Source organism: Drosophila navojoa, chromosome 4 (genome assembly GCF_054131105.1).
Source record: "Drosophila navojoa isolate 15081-1374.11 chromosome 4, UAZ_NAV_1.0, whole genome shotgun sequence".
Taxonomy (NCBI): domain Eukaryota; kingdom Metazoa; phylum Arthropoda; class Insecta; order Diptera; family Drosophilidae; genus Drosophila; species Drosophila navojoa.
Window position 1 is genome coordinate 810,380 of NC_142892.1, and position 12,551 is coordinate 822,930.

Sequence of the window (12,551 nt, forward strand, 5' to 3'; positions counted from 1 at the left end):
CTTTGTATATGTATGTATGTGTGTATTGCATGTATCGCTGAAGATTACCAGACCCACATAATTGACACTTGGGATATACGAAGTAGATTTCCTAGAACCGCAGCGTTAAGTACATTTCCCTTGCTTGCCCAACGAACAATACAAAGATGTTTTTCTGTTGTTCTTAACATTTTTGACAAGCAGCTATCGGACTATCGCATCAGGCTATCGGCGGGCGTTTCTTTCCTTCCAGAATAGTCGCGCAGCAGCCCCTGACCCGCAGCACGCAAACACAAACACACGGACAGCCGCAGACAACACACACACACATGCAGACGCACGCATGCTAAACAAAGACAACAAAAACAACAATTACAATCTGCACAAGGCATTCGTCAACAGCGTCTGCTGCTGCTGCTGCTGCTGTGTTTCGTCTTCTTCTTGTCTTCAGTTTTTGTTTTTATTTCGTTTTTCGTTACGAGACCTTTTACACGCACACACAAAACGACAATTCGTCTGCCGTCTGCCGTTTGCCCCTGTTCCAGAGTCCACATCATACACAAGCACACACACACACACATACACGCACGCAACTCGTAAGCGTTGTAAAATTACAACAGCGCCGAGCACAAGTGAAATTGGCACGAGGCTTGCTCCGCTCACTCATTTGCTCGCTCGGCTGCTGTTGTGAAATTCCCATTCCACACACACATATCCAAAAGCGCACACACACAGTTGCGACTCGCTCACACGCATACAAATTATAATTGTTTGTTATTCTTTTGTCTCGCTCGCACGCTGGTTATCGGATTTCAGAAAGGCGCATCAGAAGCAGCAGCACAACGGCAGCGGCAATGGCAGAACGGCAACAGCAACAGCAACAAAAATACATACTCAAATACTACTGCATACTACGACAACACAAGCAGAGAGTGCGCTCTCTTTAGCTCACACACTCACGAATATGGCCCCAACCATTCCATTCATACAACGCTTCGCGTAGTAGACAGAGACAAAACACAGTGTGAGAGTAGCGCGCGTACAGACGACGCCGTCGCAACGAAGAAGAAGAAGGAAAACAAAATTATTTACGATTTATTTTGATCCACGACAGATAGGCGAGGGGTTTTTATGTCAGTGGCGGTCGGGCTGCTCGCTTGCCTGCCTCTGTGTGAGTATGCATGTGTGTGAGTCGAATTGGAATGGCAGCGCAGCGCAGCGGGTACAGTTGGCAATGGCACGCAGAGAATAAGTGGTAATTTCCTAAGAGAGCACAACGCAAAATGAACTGTGGAACGTAAGTATTCATTTTGATATGCTACTCTTTGGCCCAATACCGCATCGTTCCTATGTGAAACGTTATGGTATACGGCATGCGCGTTTTCGGCTCTCTTATGCCTTGCATACACTTTCGTAACATTGCCGTTGTTGTTGTGCTCTTATGGGTCGCTCGCCTTCTCTGTTTTTGCTAGCATTCTCTCTCTCCCCACTCTAGTTCGTTACAAACTGCTTCTTCTTGCGGCTGCGACGAGTCGCTGCCGCTGCCGCTGCCTCTGTCTCTGTCGCTACGTCTGCAACTGCGACTACTGCTGTTGCTGTTGTTGTTTTTTGTTGTAAACTGTACGCGAATGGTTTCTGTTTTTGTTATTGCTTCGAGTACATTTTACGTTACGTTTGTAAAATTGATCAACTCCCCACACACTTCCCCACTCTCTCTCATTCTCTTGCTTACGTTCCATTTCCATGCCCATTATGAGTTCATAAAATTAGAAATGTAAAGTTTATTGGCGCGCTTTCTGTGTCTTCACACACACACACACACACAGGTAGAAAATGACAAGTTGCAAGCGGGAGTCTTTTGTCTTTGCATTGTCTCGTTCTCTCTCGCTCTCTCTGTGACATCTGTTTTATGCTGCTCTTTGTATACTTCTTCAAATGCAGCACAAATCAAAATAAACATTTACCGTTCCTATTTTCCACTAAGTTGAATGAACCAAAGCAGTGGCGTAGTCTAACTGAGCATAGAGTATGGGAGCGGGCACAGAGGGGAGAGGGAGCCACATCTATGTATTTAGTAAATGTCTCTCTTGGTAACCCCCACTAAGAATTTCGTCACTTTAATTGCCGTGAAACGGCGACAGCCACCAAATGGGGCGTGGCACGTGTAAAACTTAACATTATATTTATACCACTCAATGCGAATAACAGTAAATGCGTAAAAATGTGAATGTAATATGGGGGTTGGGGTGGGGGTGAGTGTTTTGGCATGGCTATAGATAAGATATTGTTTTGTGTGCTCCACTATAACTTAGACAAGAGCGCTCAAGTTTATTATAAACAAAATCATTTGAATATTTATTAGCAATAAAGGCCACAAAAAGAATACCAACAACAATAACAGCAACAACAACAAGAGCAAGAACAAGAACAAGAAAATAATACTAAAAGAAATCAATCAAAAAACAACCCTGAAGAAAACAAAACAAAAACAAGGCTAGAGAAAACACGACAACGGGAGATACATATGTATGTATGTATGTACATATGTATGTATATAGAAAAAAAACTGTAATGTGCGTGAAGCGTACATACATACATATATAGGGTATAGTAGTATAGTAGTAGTACAGGGTATAGCGAGTGCAATTATATCCCCAAGGGCTCAGTTTCTATAACTTTCCCTAAAATATCACTACGCCTTTTGCCTTGATTAGACTTCAAAAATTGACACACATACATACATACATACCTTACATTTACAATTGAAGAAATAAAAAAACAATTTTGCTTGCATTCGATCTATAGAAAGGAAGATGCGACGAAAAAAAAAGCGGGAATGGCATCACTGCATGGAATGTCTGCATACGCGCTTCAGAGAATTATAACCGTTAATCCACTCTTTCTCTCTCTCTCTCTCTCTGGCTCTCGCTGTGCTGAGTCGCAGATCCAAAGTCCAAAGCGCGACTTGGCTTTCCATTCATTTCCAGCCCAAGCTCAAGCTACAGTTACAGTTGCTGCTGCTGCTGCCACTATTGTTGTTGTTGTAGTTGTCGTTTTTTTCTTGCTCTCTTCTGTGTGTATTATCCGCTTTGGCACATTGCATAACGGCTTATTAGCGAAGGCTGTTTTGCAGCAACAACAAAGCGAGCAAAACAAAACAAGAGCAAAACAAACCAAACAAATGCAAAAGCACGTTTCCAGCCGAATTTCCAATGCCAAATTTCTTGATTGCTTTCAGCTGCCACTGGAACGCATCTGTCTTTCCATTGCAGTTTTTAATGGCCTCCCTCACCTGTAAAAGCGAACGTAAATAAATGAAATTCTTTGGCAATGAGACGCGTAAAAGCCGCAATCGAACGCCGAATGTTTTTATAGAATTTACATAATGTTTTTTTTTTTTTTTTGCACATATTTTATTTTATTATATTTTTTTTTCTATCAACACAGTTCCAATGAAGCGAAAGCTATTTAAAATTTGCCAGCTCGATTGCGGCGAAACAGATGTGTAAAAATAAATCAAATTCTTGCGAATTCGCAAAGCTTAAAGTGACAACAATAACAACAACAATCATTTGGGTAAAGCCCAAAACGGCAGCAGCAACCGCTGTGAGTGAGAGGGAGGGAGGGAGAGGGCAATAGGCACGCCTCAGCGCCAAGATTAAGTCGTAAGCGTGGAAATTCCGCTAGCGAGTTGCAACTGGCGCCGGGCTCGGGCAATCGGAATTTATTAATTGATCAATAATTAGCAAACAAAAACAATTTACATTCGATTTAATTGTCTCTGATTAGATTCTGATTGGCCTCACGATTTATCGAGCTATTTAACGCGATGCGAGCTATTATCTAAATTAGCTTAAATGCATGTTTTATCTCTCAGAAAATCTATTTGAATGTGAATTCCTAGCAATTGCTTACTATTTATTAGTCGAACCAGTTGCTTTCAAATATAATCAGAAGTTCAAGATTTAACAGCAGCAATATAAGAGTTGTTGTTGTTCCTTGGAACTCTTTTGTAGACAGAGCTTCCCGTTCCAATTTAACATCCATAGATCCATTATATACGCTTGTCTAAGGCAACTGTCACATTGAATGCAAAATAGACTATCAGAACTAGTTCCTTTCACACTAAACTATCAGTTCCAATCTATCATTCGAAGCCCCACCAAAAGTAGGGGAACTCGTCAGAAAATTTTCTGAGAATATGGAAAATTGTCTTTTAAGTGGCCCAACGGTATCGTTTGACAACATTTTCAGCAAAATTTCCCACAAATTTCTCTATGTGAGCACGGAAAATAGAAAATCGAATCCGAAAATAGTTTCGAAATGCAATTTCTGCCTCAGCAATTAGGAAAAGTCCCAACCAATTTTCTCGAGTTGCTTTTCTTTGGCCGGGGCAAATGACTTCCGGGTGCAGCGCATGACAAATGATGACATGAGCTATTTGACATGAGCTATTTGACATGCGAATTTGACAGGCGAAGGGCTTGCGCGAGTCAAAATAAAAACGAGAATAGCTAGAAAAATAACCAAATACGAGGAAACGAGACTTTCGAGCTGAAAGGGGAGACCGCTCCTATGTCTATCCCCTCTGCCTCTGCTGCTGCTGCTGCCCCTGCTGCTTTTCCTGCTCCTGCTCTTGCTTCTTCTTCAGCTGTCAGCATTTTGAGGCGTGGCACAATGATGACCAATTACTAGGAAAATGCAACAATGTTGCACAAACCAAATGAACACCCTCACCCTCTCCCTCTCCCACTCTCTCTCTCTTTCTCTCTTGTTGCCTGCGCCCACAAATGTCAGCTATTAAGTGACAGGAACAGGGGCAGGGGGCGGGGGCTCGCACTGAGGCGTAGGATTGTCGCAAATTCAATTTCCGCAAACGCAAAAAGTCAATGCACTGAGCGAAATTTCAATGCAGTTTCCACTAATAAGATAAGTCTTCGAAGAAGATATACCTTGGGCTGAGAAGTTTTATATAAGCAAACTATAGGGAATTCTCTATATATTTGCAGTTTATCTAGAATGTGATTGTAGTTTAGCTTTTCATCTTCTAAACCTTTTTCCGCTATATATTTTTCCATAGTGCAATAACGAGCTGCCACTAAAATCCTGAAGACCCCAAAAGTCCAAAACGATTCACACATTGTCGCAGCAGCAGCAGCAGCAGCAGCATTTCCTACTCCTACTCTCCATGGCTCCCCCTCCCGTTTACCACTCGCCCCCTTTGGCTCCACGCCTCTGCACAGCCCATTTTGGCTTTGGTGTTAATTGCTGTCACATGGCTGGCGAGAGAGTGGCTAAAGGATCCATGCGGGCTGCCTGTCTGTCTCTCTCACTCCCTCTCACACCTTCTCCCTCCCTCTCACTCGCACTCGCTGCTCGTTTGATGATTCAATTGTGAGCAAGTGCAGCAGCCCCCTCGCTCTCTCCCGCTGCTTTCTGCTCTTCACATTTGACACTTGTCGCCGACTGCGATTTTGAGTGTCGAGGCATGCTTCTGGCCAAGCCCACCGCCCACCTTCTTCCTCTTCTCTGTCATAAGCGATTTTTACAAAGTGTTTTGCGTGAATTGTTGCGCTTTTCTCAGCTTCTCCCTCTCTCTCTCTCTCTCTCTCTCTCTCTCATTGCTGTTGTATTTGGTTTGGATTTACAGCTTGCGCCACGTGACATTCGCCAGACACTTAACGGACACTTGCCACATGCCACATGCCCCTTGCTGCTGCTCGGCTGCTGCCTGCCTCGACTTGGCCGCTAAGTAAACGCGCGTTACGCATACGCCCCGTGCCAGCGAGGAAATTGCAGATCTGAACGTGTGAATGAACCTTGTGATACCCTGTAAAATTATATCTCTCTTTATATCTCTTCTATATGCTCTTGTTTCAATCACCCTCAATCACAGGGTGAGCTCTAATTGCTTCATAGTTGTGCTCAAGGATTCATGCCCCCCCTCAAGCAACGTCATTTACAGGGTATTCGCCTGCACATGCCGATTGCCGAATGCAATGTGGGAAATCTTTGGCAAGAAGCAGCAGCCTCCTGCCTGCCAGCGGACATCTTGCCACATGCGACGCGTTAACTTTGTTGTTGCAACATTTTGTGCCTTTGGCTGTGGCATTCGATGACTTGCCCCTTTAGGGGGCGGGGAGGATGCCTTTGTTGTTGTTCGGGTGGCACAAGCATTGTCGCCCGCCGCAAAGCCGTAAAGAATCCGTAAAAAAACAAAAGCAACGTGGCGTATGAGCAACGGCAGCAGGAGGCGGCAGCAGCAGCACCAGCAGGAGCAGGAGCAGGAGGCGCGTTTGGCGCCAGCCTCGCAGTCGACGCGACGAATAACGAGCGGACAATTTTAACGAGTTTCCAAATAAAAGAATAGCTCCAACTGCCACTGCACGCATCGCACCCCCTAACGGTAACCCCAAAGCCCCAACCGACTCCCTCAAGAATTCCCCGATACCCCTCAAAAGTGCGGCAGGACAAACAAATGAGCGAATGCAGCAGAAGAAGCAAAAAGTGCAGCAGCAATGCTGGGGAAAGGCAGAGGAAGGGGCCAGGGGGATGGAAGCGCCAGGGTGGGAAATCAGGGCGAAGGCTAAGGCGCGCAATGAATGCAATGCATGAATATGAGACTAACTCTAGAAGCTGTTCAGAAGAAATGATAGATGAAAAAGGGTTTTCCTGGGTTTGAATAAATGGAAATGAAATTACTTTGACATCAATCACATTGTTGCAATCTGAAATAGTTGCCCGCTCGATAAGGCCATTATTATAGGCTCGGGCCATAAACTATCTGTGTACAGTGCGGGCAATCCAATAACCCTATTCGGCACATGCCTGCAATCAACTACAACTAAAGCCCCGCTGACCTTTGATAAGAGAAGTTCAATGGTTCTTCGCAAAATGCCAATGCTGAATATATTGGAACTTCCTGCTCAATAGTTTATCAGACGACGATTACAATGTGGATAACGTGCAGCAAATGTCGCCGATCATAAATTAAGTGATTATTATATAGCCCATATATATCAAATAGGCCAATATATACATATTTCTCTCTCTGTCTTTGTCTCTCTAGTTCATGTCTTAGTTAATGCAATATAGAATGTATTACAAAGAAACTATAAACTATTTACAAGTAGTACACGTATGCATGTATGTATGTATATATTTATATATGTGTGTGTGTGTGTCCATTGATGTGCATGCACTCGAGACGCCTCAAAGCACTTGAGTTGTCTACACGCGCAGTAGCAAATGCAGCGCCCTCCCGCCCATCGGCCAAGCCAACATGATCTACCCAAAGCACTACCTCCGCTCCGCCCCTGTACAGTGCTCACTGCTGCTCCCTCTGTCTCGCTCGCTCTGCGGCCCAAAACACGCGCCTCTTTTTGTTTCACGAGCAGCGCGCAAAACTAACAAAGAAAAGAGGAAGAAAACACACACGCACACACACACACACACACACACACACAAGCGCGCGTGAGCAAAAGAGCATATAAAAACAAAACTACGATAATGGCAAATGGCAGCTAGAGTGTGGAGCGAGCTAGAAGAGAGAGCGAAAGGGAGAGAGGGAGAGAGCACGAGCACCCAGCGCTGTCCAGAGCGATTCCCATTTGCAACTGTTGTTGGTTCCTGCAGTTGTTGCTGTTGTTGCTGTTGCTGTAGTTTTTACGCGAGCTTTTTACTACAAAGTAAATGTCAAGTGCGAATCAGTAGGCGAGTGAATGACTGAGTGTGCGAGCATTACAGCCGACTCGCTTGCACGCGTGTGTAGTAAGTGGCCTTGGGAACGTTTGTTAACCTCATTTTGATAACCAAAACAACAGCAACAGCAACACAACAACAATCGCAGCTCGACACGCAGCCAACACGCCAGGGGCGTAGCACTCGGGGCGGGCGTTATGTAAAGGGTGCGGTCAGGGTTACGCGAAATGCAAAAACAACTACCATATGAGGCAGCCCCTCCCGCTGCCAATAAGCGTGCCAGACACTTAACTGAAAAAAAAAAAATAATAATAAAAAATACAACTAAAACTTAAGACTAAAATGCGCAACAAATATATATAGCATAATAAAGAATCGAGGTCATAGAATACAAAACACTTATAAAACGAAAATTAAGATTAGAGAAAATTATGAATATGTGTGTGTGTGTTTATGCAATGTAATGTGTAAGCATATAAAAGACAAACAGGATAATGGATATATACATAAGTAATTCTATTTAAGTCTTTATATTATATTATATAATATTAATAAATTGATATATGCAGAGCTCAAATATTATGGAAAATATCATTACAGTATCCTTAGATGTTTTTGCCCATCGCAACTTCAGTTCAGTTTCCCTCGCTCAATTATTTGCCCTCAGATTCTTAGCTCTTATAGTCTCTAGAAACTTCTTCAGCTAGCCCATAAATCCCCGTCTTGTAGGGTATTGGAGAGCAGTAGGTAAGCTGGGTGGGTTGGGCGCTTAGCTGGGTATGAAGTGGTGCTTGGCCAATTGCCGCGCAGCTTTGGTGGTTTACTTCGCTTCGCAAATATTTAGAGTGCCGGCACATTGAAAGGAGCACCCGGAGAGGCGGAGGGGGGGAGCTGACAATATCTGTGTATGTGTGTGTGTTCAGGTAGTTCGAAGTCAGTTAATCACGCTCTCACCAGCCACGTGAAAGCGTCTGTTATCACGAGTCGTGTCGCCCGTCCAATGACTGCGAGTGGGAGTGGGGGAGGGGGAGGGGGGTCAAACAAAATAAGCTCCATTTCACGCATGCTTCCCTTTCCTCGACCTCCAGTACGCGCTCATTATGCAATGTCGCCCGCTAATGCCAATGGCCGTTAAAGAGCTCAAAAGATAAGCAAACGCATAAATTACGTATACGTAATATCTGGAATGGTGCACGAAGCAGAGGCGTGGGAAAGCGAAAGTCCAGCTGCAGGTGCTGTCAAATGCAGTGACAATGAGATCGAATGCAGGAGATAGGAGAGAGAGAGAGAGAGGGAGGGAGGGAGAGAGAGAGAGAGGGATAGAGAGGGAGAGAGAGAGAGGGAGGGAGAGCGAATATCTCTTTCTGCCCTCCCAAGTCACGCTTCGTCTTACATTTGCTTTCTTTCTCTCCCCCTCTCTCTCTCTCTCTGTCTTAGTCTCGCTCACTATCTCAGTCTACCCTAGTTCAATCTACTAACCCCCCCTCTCACTTCATCTCTTTCTGCCTGCTTCGCAAGTGCTAATAGCCATTTCCCTTGATATTCTCACACGTGCTGAGTACGTATATATTTTTGGGGCATTTCCGCTTCCTTTAGTTACCTCACAAAAACAGCTCCAGCTCCAGCTCCAGCTCCAGCTCCAGAGGGTAGATCGACCAACGCCAAAGTTCATTGCCTCACTATTTTTGGCGCCAAATTTTGCTTGGCGACTCATCGCTGTTGTTGTAGTTGTTGTTGCTGTTGTTGTTGCTGCCGGCTCGTGTTTTGATTTTTTTCCTTTCGCTAGCTATTCACTCTTATTATGATTATTGTTGTTGCTGTCGAGTTTATTGACTTGGGCGCCGAAAAGCGACTCACATAAGTTCGCAGAATGAGAGCAGAGACGGCGGCAGCGGCAGCAGCAGCAGCAGCAGCGGCAGCGGGTGGCGTTGCCAGTGGGGCCCAAATGGCTGGCTGAGGAGGTGGAGAAGACCTGGCCCCCTTTAATGGGGTAAGCGAACGCTTATGGAATTTGCCACCTTCGCGGCGGTACGGCAGCTCTGTCGACGATCGGCGCTCGCTTTTTGACCGCACATGAACCGCGGCGCATGAATTGGGGAATGTGCTGTGTAACTGCGTGCTAACGCCGCCCCCAGCTCCCGTCGCCTCCCGTCGCTCCTCCTCCAGGGCCCAGTTCCAAATGAGAATAACAACAACAGCTGGAAGAGGCCCGAATGCGAAGCCAAAACAAAACGGGCGCAAATAAAAACAGAATATGGGGAAATACGTGCGAAAAAAAGCGAAAATTTTTGGTTGTCGGTGTTTTTGGCTCGAGAACCACAACAACAACAACAACAATAGCATAAAGTGCGCGTTCCCAGCGCCAAGTGCCAGGTTAATGACATCAACAATAACAACAACAACAACAGCAACAGCAACAACTATAAACAACGAACTGAAGTCACAGCAACAACAATAACTGCCCATAAAATGAAGCAACAACAAAGCAAATTACAACAACAACAACAACAACCACCACCAAAAAAGGCAAAGTGAAACAAAAAGTGTATTTGATATCATTGTTGTTGTTGTTGTTGTTGTTGTTGTTCTGGCAGTCGTTGTTGTCGTTGTCTTCAGCAAAAGTTTCTAGCCCACGCTCCAAACCCCCCAACAGCCCTGATCAACACTCCAGCAATCGCCCCCCTCCCTCTCTCACTTTGCTATAGCGTTTTGCTGTCTCGCTTGCACAGTAGAACCTTATGAAGAACCTGTTCGACGAGTCCAATGTCACACCCGCCCCCCTAACCTAAAGTAGCGCCAATAAAATTATTGAGCAATGTCAGGAATAGTTCTTTATATAGTACTCTACCCCCTTATTCTGTAACTGTATCTGTATATGTATCTATGTATCTATGTATTTGTGATAATGTATCTGTATCTGTGAATATGTATCTGTGTATCTGTATCTGAGTATTTGCGTATCTGTATCTGTATATCTGTATCTGTGTATCTTTATCTGTGTATTTGTTTCTATGTACCTTTATCTATGTATCTGTATCTATGCATCTGTATCTACGCATCTGTAGCTATGTATCTGTATCTCTGTTATGTATCTGTGTATCTATATCTATGCATCTATATCTATGCATCTATATCTATGCATCTGTATCTATGTATCTGTATCTGCGTATCTGTATCTGTGTATCTATATCTATGTATCTGTATCTAGACCTGTGTATCTGTTTATGTATTTTTCAACACTGTTTCAACACTGTTTTCCAACACTAATATCGATTCACTACGAATATACTCCAATTTGTTGTATGTCTGCTTTTTTTTCGGGCTATGGCATTGTTCGCTTAATATGTAGTTGTTGTTCTGCAAGATTATCTATTTTGGCTAGTTCCCGGTCTATGCGGCCCGTTCCCATTTTAACTGGGCTATTGCGACTTAAACTGAAGTATCAAAACATACAGCGAGAGCGACAGAGAGAGGTAGATGGAGCGTGTGTTGGCTGAAGAAGACGTGGAGTCAACTACGGCAGCGACGACGCTTCAGGTTTTATTGAACTTTGCCAAGTTCTGAGCTCGCCTCGTCCGCCCTCTCTCAGGCCCGCTCTCAGAGCTGCCCCACACCCCCTGCTCAAGCAATACGTCAATTCGTGTCTTTTTTGTTGCTGATTTTGCGAAATTTATTTAAATTGTATTTTGGATTTTTTGTTGTCGTGTTTTCGGTTTCTTGTTTTTGTAATGAAAAGCGCCAAAAAGCTAATGATGAAATATTTGCCAGGCTTTGCACTGCGCAGTTTCGGTTCTGTTTTTGGTTTTTGTTTCTGTTTCTGTTTCTGTTTTGTTCTCCGCTGTTTCTCTTGGCCGTTTCTTTGGGGCCAATAATCTTACACGAGCTGGGCTCAAAGCTACTATAGCTGTCTCTCCCTCTCTCCCTCTCTCTATCGCTTTCGGTTTTCCCATTCGAATCCCTGCCGCATTCTTTGGCCGAGCTGTGGAACGTGCCAGAAATTGGAATTTCGTCAGTTCTTCTTTCTAGGTGTCATATTGTTAGATATATTGCTCGATCTGCAGATGTACCAGGGCGCACGTTGTGTATGCGTAATATTCACGCAAACGTATATACACCTACATACATACATGTGTATCTGTTGCGAGCGGGATTCAAAGCTCTAAGGGTTATTGACTTTGAGGCGAGACTTTGCTTCCAAGAATTGCGTCCACATCGAACATGAGCTCATTTATGAGTCAGCTGGAATATGGGAATGCTGAAAGTCAAACGCTTACTTGTCGCGCCTGAATTGGGCAAGATCTATACCCATATACTATTATAATAGTTTGAGATAAATGTAGTTTACTTGATGGGTGTCATAGGATGAGGTAAAGTGAATTGTGACTCAGTGTCTTGGTATTTTAGTATCTTAGATCGCATTGCCAACAACATGCAGTTCGAACACCCCCATCACGCACGCATTCGCACTTTATCTGTGTACACAATGTCAATTGGAAATGTTGGCAAAGGTTAACTCTATTTGTGGCATTGCGTTTGTTTATCGCAATCGAGTCAGTTCGTTAAAAATAGATGAGGGCATCAATAACTCGTACTTCCCACTGCTGAGGGGCTGATGGGCGTGACAGTATCTGGAGTTCCCATGAGCACTGGCGAAAATAGTCAGGTCGCAAAAATCAGTTAGCAAAGCTATACACAAACGGATATTGCTGTTTGTTGTTTACGACTTGACGTGTCATTAACGCGGCCGAGAGCTGCTCGAAATTCGTGGAAAACTACGAAAATGAAATCGTAACTCGAAATCTGATGAGTTGACTGATTTCGTCGAATGGTGGAAGCAAAGCGCGTGCCGCATTTCGACTCGGACTCGGCTA

The 12,551-nt window shown here is 44.3% G+C and overlaps 1 long non-coding RNA gene across 1 annotated transcript in view; it reads left to right on the forward strand.

Moving 5' to 3' along the window:
• LOC149091303 (uncharacterized) overlaps window positions 1-12,551 on the forward strand; it is a 194,739-nt gene that overhangs the window by 9,006 nt on the left and 173,182 nt on the right. The window lies entirely within an intron of this gene.